Here is a 16,887-nt window from a genome sequence, read left to right as displayed (position 1 = left end):
CATGAAGGTTTTGTGCACAAATTTTGCGAAAACGCAGGTTTTGCGAAATTTCTTTTCGATTTTGTTTGAGATTCTTTCTAAAACTATATATATGGGTGTAAACGGGATTGAGAGGTATTCTAAGGCTTCCTAAACTATTCCGAAGGATTTCTAAATAGTTATAAGGTTTCAAAGGGTGTAGCAAGGGTGCGATTTGAGGATTGATGAAATCGGGTAAGTCTTCTCTCTTTGTAATTTCTGCTTTCATAGTGGATTTCTGTCGCTTTATGCCATGGTTTTTTTCCGAAATGATTTTTCATATTAAATTGTTGTGTTCTCTTTGTGTTTGCTTGGTGCTTTTGGATTGCAATCCTAGATTCATCTCTGTGTGATTCTACTGTTTTTTCCAACAAGTGGTATCAAAGATATCATCAGGGCGTAAGCTTGATCTGCAGGATTAGTATTAATAGGAAACACTAGATATGACATTGAGAAGTACTCAAGTAAAAATAATTTTGAGTTATGGAAGATCAAGATGATCGGTTTCTTAACCAAGCAATGTGAAGATGGTGATCTTGAGGAGTGAAAGTCGACTATGAGTGATGATGAATCTTGATAAAAATGCCTTATCCTCGATTCGTTTGTGTCTCATGAATGATATTCTCTATAATGTTTTGAGGGAGAAAACTGTAGTTGGTTTATGGACAAGTTAGAGGATATTTACGCGAAAAAATCTACTGAAAATCGCCTACACTTGAAGCTACAATTGTTCACCTTCAAGATGGCAGAAGGTGGAGATGTAGAGGCCCATATCAGTTACTTTAATAAATTGATTTGCAAGTTGCTAGATATAGAGGAAGTGGTAAAAAATGAAGATCAGGCATCCATGTTGTTGAATTCTCTTCAAGAATTGTATGAGTCATTCTGTGACACGCATACTTATAGACTTCATGTGCCATGATCTAGACTGTCATTTTAGGCTTATGGACCGTCTGTAGTTTGTAACAATATTTTCCAGATTGAGTTATCCCAGGCCATCACTCTATGAGTTCCATGCATAAAAAATCATGCAAATATGATCATCATTGAGGGCACGTGATTTGAACCTTTGGTCTTTTTTTTTTTTTTAAATAACCATTCATTCCCTTTCAATAGGTGGTCACACTTGATGATCACATGGGCTAGTTTTTCAAGACATGGACACTAGGTATTGTTAGGAAAATCTGACGAGCAACGCTTGTCTCACATGAGTATGTCTTGTTTCCATGGGCGAGGTACTCGAATTACCAATCCAAAAGTAAAACAGACCCGAGTTAAGTCATGCAATGATGATAAGATGAGCAGTGATGGAAATAGGCACAGATAGACTTTTGTTTCTCCTTTGAGTTGGATAAAGCTGATGTAGAGTGGGTCGCAGACACTTTCATTGCAAAGAGGACCAGAAAAGGCATGATTGGAGGTGAAAGTGATCATGACTATCAAAATCTTTAAAGAGTCATATTTCACAAACCGAAATAAGTTTTTCGACATATCATATATGATTTTGGGGTAGAAGAAGCTACTTTAGACAACAAACTCTACTACATTGGGTTGCCCATGCTGGTTTTGCCTAGGGCTGTACATCAAGCCGAGTCGAGTCGAGGTGGGCTAAGCTCAGCTTGACTCGTCCATGCTATACTCGAGTTCGAGCTCAAGCTCGAGCTCGCCCTCAAGCTCAACATTAAAGCTTGGCTTGTTTGCCAATGCTTTCAAGTCGAGCTAGTGGTTCGAGTCGAGTCGGGTTTACCTCAGTAGGGTAAGGGAAAGAAAAAGAGGGAATGGGGATGGGTAGGGTCGGGTAGGGTTTTTTAGTAAAAACTTTTAAGTTTTAACTTTTTTTTAAAACTTTTATATATATATATATATATATATATATATATATATATATATATATATATATATAATATATATTATTAAAATATATTACTCGAGTCGAGTCGAGCTCAGGCTCGAGCTTCGAGTCAATTCGAGTCAAGTTGAAATACACCATGGTCGAACTTGGCTTGAACTCAACTCGAGCTTTAGTAAACAAGCTTGACTCGCCTTGAGTCGGCCTTTCAAGCCGAGTCAATCCGAGCTGAGTCGAGCGAGCTTTTTGAGCTAGCTTGACTCGTGTACAGCCCTACTTTTGCCAGATTCCATCATATCGATAGTCAAAAGTCCATTTTCTTTTCGATTTTACTATAAATAAATAATTAAATTTTAATTCGATCATAGCGTTTAATCTTTTGACTTTTAAGAGTCGTGCCCAACATGAAAAGGGCTTACAAAAATTAGGAGAATAACTTGAATAGGACAAATTGGACACTTATTATTTTTGGCCAAAAACCATAAGCTTACTATTTATAGTAAGTCATGGTAGTTGAGTTGGAGTTTGAGTCTAAACTTCATCCAAGGGTTGAGCTCATTATTTAAAGGGCCGTAATTTCATTTAACTTTTTTTAATTCATGAATCAATTTATTTTTGAATTTATTATAAATTATTTCTATTTTATCCCTCATGAATTCAAGGAAACTCTGTGAGGAATCTAGAGAGCTCAGTGGATTCGAAGTAGTTATTTTTGAGGAAGATGGTGATCGATTGGTATCGGAGTGAGGAATAGACTTGGGCCGATGGCAACTAACGATGAAATGGACCAAAGACCAAAATCTTGTGGCTGGTGATCCAATGATTCTTTATTTATTGAGAAGAATGAAAGCTTTCCACCGGGAGAGTCAGTTGACCATGCAAAGGCTGCAGGTAACCCTTGTCCATATTGCGGATGTACTAATTCTGCTCCGATCCAAGGCGATGCTCAGCCACCTATGATCGTTGTACGACACAATCTCGATTTTCATAGAATGTTTTCAGAGGTGAATCATTGGGCTACTCCAAATGAGTCGCAACGACAAGGACGTCGGTGGTGTTAGTGCCCGACAAGCGGTCTATGGAGATGATAGAATAAAATCGTGCTGAAAGAGACTATCGAGATAAGGCTGAACTTTCTACTTTTTAAGACTTATTGCGTATAGAAGAATTCCTCGATTGGTTAGCCGAAGTAAACTGGTATTTTGATTACATGGACATATTGGAGCATAGGAGAGTAAAATTAGTTGTGTTCAAATTAAATTCTGGTCCTTCTACATAGTGGCAGCAATTACAACTCTCATGTACACAACATAATAAGGCATCTATCCAATCATGGCCACATACGAGACGCCTTCTTCAATCACGATTCCTCCCCATTGATTATGAGCATGTATTCTTCTACCAATACCAAAATTTTCAATAGGGGAATCAAACTGTTATATATTACCCCAAAGAATTCCAACGGTTAGCAACAATGAATGACTTGTTGGAGGCCGAATTACAGATGGTAACACGGTTCATATGCGGTTTACGACCGACAATTCAGGAAAGAGTTCAGACGCACCCGATCAGAACCACGGATGAAGTGGTTCAGTTGGCATGTAGGGTGAGAATGCAGCTTACAAGAGTCTCTAATCAGCATTATCCTCGACTCAACCTTCCATTACAGGTCGCACACAAGATTCAATGTTGGCCATACGAAAGGAACCAATAGGAGGGCATCTTCAACCTCCTACAACCGCAAACTGTGACACAGGGAGTGGTCCATATAGGCTTCAACGTGCAGCACCCACAAAAGTGGGTCCGAGTAATATTCCAAATCATTATGGTCGGCCAAATCTAAACAATTATTATTATTGTAGCCAACCAAGCCACTTATCAAACACTTGCCTTCAACGCCCCGCGGCCCACTTGGTCATTAACGAAAAGGGCCCTAAAGGCATTTGAAACACTGGTTAAGATCATAATCTAAAGGTATTATGCATGCATGATGATTTATTTCCACAATTTTTAGAAACATAGGAATTGTAAGCTCAAGTCATTTTCATGTACTCTCTTCCTCTATGTTGTTTTCTCTCATCTCCCATCTCTCTCATCCTCTCCCCCAGTGGACCCCACAGTCCAAATCAGTGATTGAATCTTAGAATCAATACTCACAATCAATGCTAAAGACTTTTAGAGTCAGGTGTCCTTTTTGTTGGGTGAGCGGGGCCATGAATTTATGCGTTTGATTTTGATTGTAAGCTGGGCCTTTCAAGCCTAGTATATTACAAGGTTTTATTTTGCATAGCCCACGCTTCAGGAGACCCTTAAATTAGAGCCAGCAATGGTCTTGACCCTGTCAGCCCATAGGACGGATGGCCAGTACTCGGCCTCAGTTCATGCATTGCGTTGTGCTTTATTTTTACCCTAACACTATTAAGTATGCACATGGTTTAGAAAACATGAGTATTAGAAGAATTTAATAATGTTGGTATGAAACGTCAGATGAGTGGATTGGATGGTCTATGCGCACAAAAGTGGACATCACATATAACTTGGAGTATTATAATAATGAGACTTCTTATCTCAGCTATTTCCCATGGTGTGTACCGACGGTTGAATATCAGCCTGATTTTCGGCCCGGGTCCAAATAAAGAGCAGCACACCTGATTAACGGGGTGGATCTCATCCACATGAGCTTGAGCCAACCAACAGGAAAGAGTGGAGATTGAACATCTACTGTTGAAACATTCATGATGAGGACACAGGGTGTTCATGACAAATCTATTCAGTCCATCTGTTTTCTTAGTGAATGGCCAAAAATGAGGAAGATCGAAGCTCAAGTGAGCCACATGACAGGAAATGGTGAGATTGAACATCCACCCTTGAAACATCCTAGAGCCATTGTCAACTTCAGATCTGCCTCATTTTTGGGCCCATTCCCTCAGATTGACTGACAAATTGATGGGCGGAATATTGGACTTCTCACGAACATTAAGGTAGGCCCCAAGTACAGTTTGAGATAGGTTGGCAACATTAATCAATGGGCCAACCAGAGGTCCGGTGGACAGTTAAGCATATATGGTGGGGGTTGCTTGACCGTACAATGATGTTGGTGACAAATCCACTTTATCCATCTATTTGCCACCTCATTTTAAGGCATGGACCCAAAAATGGGGCCCATCTAAAGTTCAAGTAGGCAAAACGACTATGAAAGTATGGGAATTAAACGTCCGGCTGATGAAATAATCATAGAGTCGCATGATGTTTTTGACAAATCTTTGGAGTCCATTTATTTTGGCAGCTCATTTTATCGCATGGCTCTAAAATGAGGAGGATACCAATCTCCAGTGGGCCCACGATAAGAAACGGTGGTATGGAATGCTTACCATTGAAACATCTTGAGGCATCCTCGGCCCATTTTCAGTTTTTGATCTGCCACATTTTTAGGCCCACGACCTAAATGAGCTGGAAAAATGGATGTACCAGTCAATTTCTCACAAACATTAAAGTGGCCCCATGTACAATCAAGACTAGGTTAACACGACAATCAATGTGAGAGTGAGAGAGATTGGAGGGTGAGAGTTGCTTGACTATTGGTGTGGTCTACAATGATGTTTGTGACAAATCTGTTCAATCTATCTATTTTGCCACCTCAACTTGGGGCATGGGAACAAAAACGAAGCTAATCTGAATCTCAAGTGGCCCAAATGAACATGGAATATGCTCGGATTTTACTTTTAGATTCAAGTCTCCTCTTTTGTGGCGAGCATCGAGATTTCAAAGAGTGAGCCCTAGAACCATATGAGTTTTGGCTCAGATTCTACTGTTAGAGTCAAGTCTCATCTGCTGTTAAGAACATTGAGTTCCAAGCAATGGGCCTCGGGACTGGATTGGCATGGGCCCATTTTCTACTTTATAGTCAAGTCTCCTCTTTGTTGATATGATCTGGAGTTTGGACATGGATTTTAGAGTCATTTCTGCTTTTTTACATTAATGTTGCCAAATTCTAAGTAGTTGGGCCTGGGACTGGATATGAGCCCACAATTTTTACTGTTTTGTTTGAGCTTGTCATGTCAAAGTCAAAGTTTTTATTTTGCACAGCCCAATCTCATGTAGAACAATAAATTAGGCTGGCAATGGGCCTGTGACTCTAGTCAACCCTTTAGCCAACTAACCAAGCTTGCTTCTAACTTGGGCTCAGGTGTACTTATTGGGTTATGCTTTGGTTTCAGCATGAAAACAAAGGCTATTAAGGTAAATAAATCAGGCTATGGCTGACTCATTCCTATATCAAACCGTTTCTAGGACGCAAGTGAAGTGTTAAGAAAAAGTTCCAATTCCCAAATATTACAAAGTTATTAATGGGCTTGAAATACAAGCCCTTGAGTAAATGGGTTGAAGAAGTGGTGCTTGGGCCTAATGATTTGTTATCAAGTGGGACTACATGTTAAATTCTAAATCCAATTAGTAAACGGATGATGATCGGGTCGGGTCCATGGGTTGTACCTCTGTTTGGGGTTTGAATGGTTGATATGTTTTGTAGAGGGCCACTAACCCCAAACTAGTCCCTCCCTCCACCACTCCGCATAAATTGTGGATGTGTTTGATCTTTGTAGAGGTGATGGTGATGATGACAAAGAGGAGATGAGCTCTCCAGGATGCCTTCCCATCATCACTTCGAGTACCACGACACCCAAGCTATATACGCCGCATTTTTCAGTCACCCTCATCGTATATGCAAGCTCTGCAAGTAGGAAGACAGTTTAGTCATGTTTTTTCTCTTTGTTAATCATCAATAACTAAACTCTTAAGCATATATCAAACTCACAGGGGTTTCTTAATCTAGGTTTCATATCTTCTAGGTTATTTTGCTTGTTAACCCTAAGGCATCTCTACAAATTGTGCATATGCAAATTGCCATGTGTGTGGCACATCTGGGAGTTGCATAAGATGTGCTAAAACTTTTAGATGATCTTGCTTGTAAGTTAGGATGGTCTACTTATAAGGCATGCCACATGCATAAATTGTGTACTATTGACATTTTTTCTCAAAACTATCCATTGTTTTCATGTGTTGATGGCCTGCCTGATAAGAGGACCAGATTAATCATTGTGTTGGGTCATTTGCATGGTTAGGCCTACCTTTATGTATGCCTCATATATCCCAAACACATGAGAAGTTGGCATGTGTAATCTAGAGTGTATTGATGCGTCTATAGGTATCGTTGTATCTACACATTTCATTGGCAAGGATTGGGTGATATGGGCATGTTTCAAGAATTTCCAATCTTGGAACTTCTTTTGTTTGTGTGGGGCATTCACTGTGTGCAGCATCACATCAACAGTTTGGATCATAGAGATGTCTAACCCTTGTGCAACGGAGTAACCCAGCCCTTATGCATCATTTTCACATTTTCTTGTATGGGCTAGAAGCAATGAACTTTTTCAATCATTTATTAAATAGTGATGACCCATCCATCTATACTTGGTATCCATGTAAATCTATCCAGACCATCTGAAAATATGGCCCCAGCATATCCCAAAATTACACTTATTGGAGGATTCTATACATCCAATTGGTGGCCAACAAATGGACAGCTATGGAAAATGGAGAGCGCCACGAATTTAATAGCTGATAACATATGGTTAAGTTGGTTGGGTAACATGAATCCTGGTCGTCTTACCATGCAGCCACACTACTTTCATCATGCATTATGTAAAAAATGATGGACATCAAGTGCCGCAAAGGAAAGACATTCTTAACAGTATCTTCATTAGCATGGTTATATATTAGTTTTAAATACTCACAGATGCTTTACAATTTTTTAGTTAACCAAAGTTGAGGATTTGAACAATACAATCCCTTTTATGTTTCTTTGCAAGGCCTCTTACGACTGTTGGATTAAGGAATCTTCCAGTTTCCCTAGAGTGCCACATTTGACAACAGTATGATAACTCATGCACAAACTTTACTATGTAATTTCCAACAAAAAATAGAAAATCTTACGAAAAATAAAAGACCAGTTGCTAAAAAAACTAATAAAGCATGGAGAATGAATTAGCAGCTAACCTAGAGCGATGTATCCATAACTGCCTGCAAGCGTGGTCCAATTGGACGAATCGGGTATCAACAATCTAGCAGTGCCGAAGTCGGGGACACAGGCCTCAAATTCTGAATTCAACAGAATGTTATTGCATCATAGGTCTCGATGGACAATTGGCCGAGTGCAATCATGGTACATGTAAGATAATGCATGGGCGACACCTTTAATAACCTTCACCCTTATATTCCAGTCCAACTGTGCAGCTAATTCATCGTTGCTTAGGATGTTAGCCAAGCTTTCCCTTTCCATGTAATCATAAACTAGAAATGAGAATTGAGCAAGGGAAAAAAACCATAAAGCTTCACAATGTTGCGATGGCAGATTTCTGTTAATGCTCAAATCTCATTTCTAAAACTTCTTTGATCAATTTGATCTGCACCTTTGAAGGGATGAAGTTTCTTCACAACTACTTCCTGGCCCGATGGTAGATTTGCTTTGTAAACTTTTCCATACCGTCCAGTTCCGATGCAGTATTTGTCATTAAAACCCTCCGTTGCTTCCACGATGCCACAAATATATCAATCCCATCATAATTCCATATTGAAAATGGATTTCCGCTGCTCCTTTCAAGAACCCCTCTTTCTATTTTTATTCTTATTTGATAATAAATGGAAGAAAAACTGATGATTACAAATAAAAGAAACAAGACCACCAAGAGAGGAAGAACAATGAAGATGACAACTTGGCGGACTTTTCTTGCATCACCATTGCTTGTTGAAGGAGCATTGCAGGGTCTCAAACCTTGCACTTCACCACATAAGCCTTTGTTTCTTATGAATGCCTCTGCAAGAGCCTTCTGAAAGGACTTTCCAGGGTTCTGCTGCTGTTGCTGCTTCTTCTTCTTCTTCTTCTTTTATTAATTTATCCAAGGCACGTAAGAGGATTGACATAGATGCGCAACGACTGATCGGGCTTTTCAATTATCCAAGGCAACTAAATTATATTCTCAATACCCTCCATTTTAAGTGGTCAAGGGTCAGGATTTTGTGTTCAGAATATCTCTCGGGATGGTGAAGATTGGCAGATTTGGGATGCTAATCCTAACTAAAATAGTTACAAAGCTGTCATTTCAGGCTATTTATAGTAGCAGCAGGCCTGACTCAAGTTTTAGACCTCGTTTAGTTTAGTTTAGTTTTATTAATATTATTATCAATTTTGGAAGGTAGTTTCATGGAAAGTTAATTCAGATGATCAATTATCTCACTGATCTGATATTCTAACTAGCTGATTCATTTGCATCAATTGTATGGCTAAAGTGAAAAATAATCAAATTCATCCAGAAACCATAAGAGGAAGAAAAAATATCACATTAAACTAACTTGATCAATGAGGAGCTCCCAGTTTGATTAGCCTCAGCAATGACCGGTGTTTACTTACCTAGAATGGACCAGACTGTCGGATTCGTTGGGATCAGAACTCATCACTGAAACAGGATGCGTTTTGGCTGGGACTGAAACTCCTCGGTGAAATGGGTCAGTTCACTAAAAACACAAGTCAACCATTTTATTAAGAACATGCAAGTTCACCAGTCAAAGCTGAAACACAACCTGCATTTGTAAGCCAAACATGCTAGGAGGATAACATTGCTAGTTGTTACTAAATAATTTTATCTATAGCAGATTCCTAGGCCAGAATAGGTCAGGAAGTCAAAACATCTATTAGGAAGTTAATAACCAGGCAACACGTGAACATCAGATTGATGTTTAACAACAGCATCAGTTATAACTTGTAAATGCATTAGGTATATAAAAAGTATGTAATACTAACAAAAAGACGAAAAGCGACAATTGGTTAAAGTTCATAGAATTTTCAACATCTTGCAGGCCCTAAACCCATGATTTGAGTAGCGAAATGAAAGATGATGCATCTAGTTACAAATGAAAACTCAATTCTAAAAATATTAGGTAAGACACAAACTGTACTGAAGGTTTACCAAGATCATGAACATTCAACATAAGACCAGAAAACCTATTTTTGCTCTTTCTGATCTCTTGGGCATTAGGTCTATCGAAAGGGTCAACAGAAATCCTCCTGCTTGAGCTGGAAAATGCAACTGGCAAATATACAAAAAAGGAAAGAATGGTTTATCCCAACATCAAAACTTCATGTTTATACCAAAGAATGGTTTATCCCAATACAAAAACTTCACGCTTATTCGGCAATTTAACATGTCAAAAAGTTTATTCTCTATAGAAGACAGCAATATCTCCAGTGTAAAAGAACCTAATTGATAAAATTCAACAAGATCAAATACAGGAACTGGACCCCAAAACTGAAGCAACTCCTCTATGCAGCAGCAGTTGTCTTCCTCGGAGCCGCTTGGGCCCCTAAAAAAGGAGAAAATCAGTCTCAAAAGCTATCAAACTGCTAGGCACCAAAAAAAATAAAAAAAGGTTCAATCTTGACAAAGATGGAAGAAGCAAAGACTACCTTCTCTGAAATTGCACTTTGAACCTTTGAGGCACATAATGTAAATACCTCATCCTTCCCGTTCCGGTTGTCTTCCTCCTAATGGCCTTCACACTCCAGTTATCTGTTTCTTTAAGATAATCAGTAAACAACATACTTACAGAATCTGCTAAAACTATATACATTACAAGAAGATAAAGAAAGGAATAAAAAACTGTGACCCATGAAATGGTCCATATGGCAAATGTTCTGAGTTTTTCCCATTGAATGTGGACATTTGCTGCACCCAAAAGGCCACGAAATCTGGCTGACCAAAGACCTGACTACTCCAACCATCAATATTGTCTTGATTGATGATCTATGCCTGATCCAAAGTTTGATGAGATGAACAGCCAGATATATATTATGGGGCCCATGGAATCAAACAAATGGTCCTTGAATTCATAGGAAAAATTTATTTAAATTAATTTTTAGGGTTAGACTGAGTCCGTATTGGTTCAACAAGTTTCCCTTTGGTATTTCGTCACTTTTTGGTGGGCCACTTTTTGGGCATAACAATATTAGAACGTCATGAAATTCTGATACAGTTTAAGTGAGGTACAACCAGTTTAAGATAAGCCTATATGTTTGTGATGAGATTCAAGGGCGTTTTGGTCGTTTCTTATTATATTAGGTTGATAACTGCCTCTTTGGCTTTGCGTGTAACAGCACATTGTGGTTACTTTTATTAAAATTTCGTGTTTAGCGTGTGTTGATTCCCTTTTGGCATGTGTTGCCTCTGGTTGAAACAGAGGAGATTGATTGATCAGTAGTTTTGACCAGTGGTCTGGTGGGAATCATTTCCACAGCAAAAAAACGCATGAAAAATAATAATCAAAGAATGATTAAGCAGAATATCCAAACCCAAATAATGCATAAAAACCGATTGAGCTTCCAAAATTGGAGAAATATTAAAAAAGCGGGGGTCAGTAGATTACATACACTTGCGGATACGGCTAGCGGGATAAGCACCGCACGCAGAGAGTGTGTGTCTTGTTCCTTCTCTTCCCAAAGCTTCCCATCCCTTTCCCTTATAAATTAAAATGGAAATTCATTATTTTCTTTCTTTGTTTCTTTTCTTTTTCCTTACATGAGGAAATGGAAGATGATGAGATTAGAGTTAGAGATTAGTGAAATTACCATATTAGGCTTCGATGAAACTGTGTTCTTCTCGGTCTCCCCATTGGAGTGGGAGATGAGAAACCTGCAACCTTTCTCCAACCCAACCACTCCGATGCTCTGTTTGGCCATTTATATTTTGGTGTCCAAAGCTCTGTTGGGCCTCAGGCCAGGCCCACTTTCGACTCAAACTTGGTTTGTCTTGGCCGGGTTTGGGCCGGGCCTATACTTATGCCATGGCCCGTACCAGCCCAGCAGAGAAACCAAAAGCTGAGCTCGAAAATTGGTTAGGCCCGAACTCGATCCTTCCCAGCCCAAATTTGATAAAATCACTATTTTGCATTTAAATGTTGTTAATCCATCTGTTGATCAAGTGGGGCACACATACACAATGAAATAGATGTCCAAAGAAGCGAAACCAGCTGTATGCATTCATGGAGAATGGGTTGTTGTCTAGGGGATGACTAGAGTGGGATACTTATAGGAGCAAATGAAATTAGGTGAGTCTAAAATGACTTGAGCCCAGGACCAAACCAAAAACTGAAAGGCCCAAGCTTTGCCCATGGACCAAGCTAGTATTTTAAAGCTGGATTCAAAGTAGAAATGGGCTCATGGAGCTTATGCAAGTCACCTAAATTTAAATATTAGGAATGTGGTCCATCTTTGTTGTGAAATTATGTTATTCTTGAGTGACTCATGTGTCCTTATAACTTTACATAATGGGTGAAGAAAGCAGGCTGCATCAGCTCTCAAATCCTACCAATTATTCATGGAGTAGATTTAGGGCCTGTTTGGCCGGCTGGATTAGATGGGCTTAGGTGGGATGGAATTGCATCTGGTCATGTGCCAATTCCACTCCATGTTTAGTCGACACTTTGACTTGAGGTATAGTATAATTATCTTGAGTCACATTACCGGAGTGTGAAGTCGTTGCTCTTTTTTCTTTCTCTTTTCTTCTTTTCCTTTTCAATTAACAAAACTACAATTGGTACCTTCTCTCGCTAATAAATATACCCATTCTTCTCCTAATAATACGTTAGTAAAAACTATTATTTCAAAAAAGTATAACATCTCCTAAAAGGTAAATTCTTTGGTTTAGAAGACATTCAGTTAGAAGATAACCATCACACATACAATGAAACATTTTTATTCTTCCAACATACCTTTATAACATTTGGGTTTTGATCACCAATCCCAGAAGTCTACTATTTTTTAAGAGAAATGTAGGAGCACACCACCTATAACTTTACTTATACAATAAAAACGATATACAAACATTCAAGTGGGAGCCACAAAGAAAGAGAAGCTTCACCTGAAAATCTACATTTTAGATAAACACCAATTCCACACACTAAAATTACGTACATATCATAGCAAGAAAAATACCTTCTCCACATACGATGATTTTCATACAATAAACACACAGTAATAATGTTCTTGCCACTACACACCCTCAACCTTGATGATTTTCATCCACCCAACTATACCTCAAGATCCATGAGTTGATGTAATGTAAGTGCGTGGAATGGCCCTAGAGAAAAGGAAGACCCACCAATAGATAACTCTTGAGCCACATGGTGCATGGTTGGCCGAGAGTTTGGATCCAGCCGAATGCATGAAAGTGCCATGGACACCACAAATATGACTTCGTGTGCAACCACAGCTGTGGGGTCTGGGAGACGTTGGTCCAACATATCCTTTAGCAGTGTATCTTGTCTACTTGGTGGTGTCAAAGAGGAGATGAGCTCCCCAGGATGCCTTCCCATCATCACTTCAAGTGCCACAACGCCAAAGCTATATACGTCACATTTTTCAGTTACCCTCATTGTATATGCAAGCTCTGCAAGAAGGAAGATGATTCAGTCATGATCATTTCTCATTCTTAATCATTAATAGCTAAACTCTTAATCATATATCAAACCTACCTCTATTTCTTAATCTAGATTTCATATCTTCTAAGTTTTTGTGCTTGTTAACCCCAAGACATCTCTATAAACTGTGCATATGCCAAATAAGACATACTCAGCACATCTGAGAGGTGCAGAGAATTGGCCAAAGTTTTGGATGATCTATCGAAAAAGTCTGGATGGTCCATTGTTTCGTATACATTGTGTACTGTTGGCAATTTTTTCTAAAACTATCCATTGTTTTCACATGGTAGTGGCCCGCTCAATGACAGAACCAGATTAATCATTGTGTTCGGTCATCTGCATGTTTGGGATTACCTTTATATGTGCCTCGGGAATCCCAAATGCATGAGTAGTTGGCACGTGTAAATCAAGTCATTGATGTGTATGTAGTTATCATTGTAATTGCACATTTCATCGGCTAGGATTGGGTACTATGGGCATTGTTTCAAGGATTTTCGATCTTGGAACTACTTTTTTTTTTTTATATATAGTGTGGGGCATTCACTATGTGGGACATCACATCAACCCTTGTGCAATGGCGGAAACCCAACCATCCTCTAGGATCTCTTGGCTGAGCATTGAAGGATGCCTTATTTCCATATGCATCATTTCCACATTTATTTCCTTACACATCATTTTCACATTTACTCGTATGCCAGAAGTAACGAGTTTTTTCAATCATTTATTAAACAGTGATAACACATCCATCTATACACTTGGAATATCCATGTAAATATATCCACACCATCTAAAAGCATGGCCCATATTGTCGATGGAATAGGTTCCAAAAATTATAGTTATTGGAGGATTCTATCCATCTAATTGGTGGTCAACAAATGTATAGTTAAGAAAAATGGTCAGCATCACAAATTTAATAGCTGATAACATATGCATAAGTTAGTTGGGTAACTTCAACAATGGTTAGTCTTATCATGCAACCACATTATCTCTACCATGCATAATGTAAACTGATGGACCACAAGTGTAGCAAAGAAAATACATTCTTACTTTTATCTTCATTTGCATTATTATATTAGTTTTGACTTTGGGGATTGTAAAAATACAAACCCATGTATGTTTCTTTACAAGGCCTCTTACAGTTGTTGGATTAAGGAATCTTCCAGCTGCCCTAGATTGCAATATTTGACAACCGTATGTTAACTTATGCACAATCCTTAGTATGTAATTGCCAACAAAAAATAAAATAAAATAAAAGGGAAAGCTTAAGAAAAAATAAAGACCAATTGCTAATAAAACTTTTATAGTGTGGAGAATGAATTAACAGCTAACCTAGAGCGATGTATCCGTAAGTGCCGGCGAGCATAGTCCAATTGGACGAATCAGGTATCAACAATCTTGCAGTGCCAAAGTCAGAAACACAGGCCTCAAGTTCCGAATTCAGCAGAACGTTGTTGCTTGATAGGTCTCGATGGACAATTGGTTGGGTGCAATCATGGTGCATGTAAGATAATGGATGGGCCACACCTTTAATAACCTTCGCCCTTAGAGTCCAGTTAAACTCTGCAGCTTCTTTGTCGTTGCTTAGGATGCCAGCTTCCCCTTTCCATGTACTCATAGACTAGAAATGAGAATTGAGCATGGGAACAAAAACCATAAAGCTTCACAATGTTGCGATGGCGGATTTCTGTTAATGCTCGAATCTCATTTCTAAAACTTCTTTGATCGGATTGATCCCCACCTTCGAGTGGGTGAAGTTTCTTCACAGCTACTACTTGGCCTGATGGTAGATTTGCTTTGTAAACTTTTCCATACCCTCCAATTCCGATGCAGTATTTGTCGTCGAAACCCTCTGTCACTTCCACGATCTGTTCAAATGCATCAATCCCATCATAATTCCATATTGAAAATGGATTTCTGCTACTCCTTTCAAGAACCACCTTCTCTTTATTTCTTCGTCTTTGGGAATAAATGGAAGAAACACCAACGACTATAAATAAAAGAAACAAGGCTGCTAAGAGAGGAAGAACAATGAAGATGACAACTTGGCGGCCTTTCCTTGCATCACCATGCCTTATTGAAGGGGCGTTGCAGGGTCTCAAACCTTGCACTTCACCACATAAGCCTTTGTTTTTTATGAATGCCATTGCAGGAGCCTTCTGAAAGTTTTTGTTGTTGGGAAGAGGACCTTCCAAAGCATTGTATGAAAAATCAATAGATTGCAAGCTGAACATTGCTTCAAAAGAAGGTGGAATGGAGCCCGACAACATGTTGTGGGAGAGGTTTAACTTTTCCAGCACATGCAATTTCACAAGTTGTGGTGATATCTCTCCATTGAGTGAGTTATGACTGAGATCTAGTAAATCCTGTAAGTATACCAGGTTACCAATTTGAAATGGAATGCTTCCATTCAAATCATTTTCGCTCAATTTGAGATATCGGAGTTTGGAGCAATCCCCTAATTGAGGTGGTATTGGACCACTTAGGTGATTCATTGACAAGTCAAGAACCTCCAAATTGGAGAGTTTTCCAATCTCTTTTAGTACCTGACCAGAAAGTTGGTTATCATTTAAACTCAAATTGAACAAAGAAGTTAGCCTCTCAAATTCCTTTGGAATCTCTTCTTCTAGAAGGTTCGAAGAAAGACCAAGTACTCGTAGCTGCTTCAACTGCCCAATCTCGGGAGGAATTTTACCAGTGATCCTGTTCCCAGATAACTGTAGCCTCGTCAAGTTTTTGCATTCTCCCCGGTTTGGTGAGAGTTCACCAAACAACCTGTTGTTGCTGACATCCATGAAATAGAGATGCGGGTATACACCAAAGACTTCTGATACATTTGCAATGAGCTGGTTTCCCTCCAGTCGAACTCTAGTTAACCTAGTGCAATTTCTAAAGCTTTTTGGGATCTCACCATTTAAATGGTTGTCAAATGCAGTGAAGTGTTCAAGCTTGGTAAAGTTTCCTAAAGAGGAAGGGATAGAACCTGTTAGAAGGTTACTAGCAAGCTCAAGCCCATTGAGATTTACTAAATTCCCTATTTCTAGAGGAATTGAACCAGAAATTTGATTTCTTTGGAGTTGGAGGTTCATCAGTTTTGTCAAGTTCCCTAAAGTGGAAGGAATAGAACCTGTTAGAAGGTTGTCTGACAGCTCAAGATGGTTCAGATTCATTAAATTCCCAACTTCTGGTGGAATTGAACCAGAAATTTGATTGCTGTAGAGGTACAAAAGTGTAAGGTTTCTCAAATTACCTAAAGCAAGATGGATTGGACCACTCAGATTGTTACTCGACAAGTCCAACTCAACCAAATTCTTGAGATTTCCTAATTGTGCAGGAATTGAACCAGAAATTTGATTGCTGAAGAGGTACAAAAGTGTGAGGTTTCTCAAATTACCTAAAGCAGGAGGGATTGGACCCGTCAGATTGTTTTGTGACAATGCCAACTCAACCAAATTCTTGAGATTTCCTAATTGTGCAGGAATTGAACCAGAAATTTG

General features: G+C 39.0%; 1 protein-coding gene across 9 annotated transcripts in view; it reads right to left on the bottom strand.

Moving 5' to 3' along the window:
* LOC131240571 (probable leucine-rich repeat receptor-like protein kinase At1g35710) overlaps window positions 1-16,887 on the bottom strand; it is a 121,562-nt gene that overhangs the window by 79,104 nt on the left and 25,571 nt on the right. For 4 of the 9 annotated variants that reach the window (XR_009168814.1, XR_009168818.1, XR_009168817.1 and 1 more), the window contains exon 3: window positions 10,434-10,488. The exons of 4 other annotated variants lie outside the window; for them this stretch is intronic. The gene's annotated coding sequence lies outside the window, so the exon portion shown is untranslated. Of the gene's footprint in view, window positions 1-10,433; window positions 10,489-11,345; window positions 11,383-16,887 lie in introns of those variants that run through there. One more of the 9 variants, XR_009168815.1, reaches the window with a different exon arrangement.

This window comes from Magnolia sinica, chromosome 3, assembly GCF_029962835.1.
Source record: "Magnolia sinica isolate HGM2019 chromosome 3, MsV1, whole genome shotgun sequence".
Taxonomy (NCBI): Eukaryota; Viridiplantae; Streptophyta; class Magnoliopsida; order Magnoliales; family Magnoliaceae; genus Magnolia; species Magnolia sinica.
The sequence above is the reverse complement of the archived record's forward strand: the minus strand, read 5'-3'. Positions and strand labels throughout refer to the sequence as shown.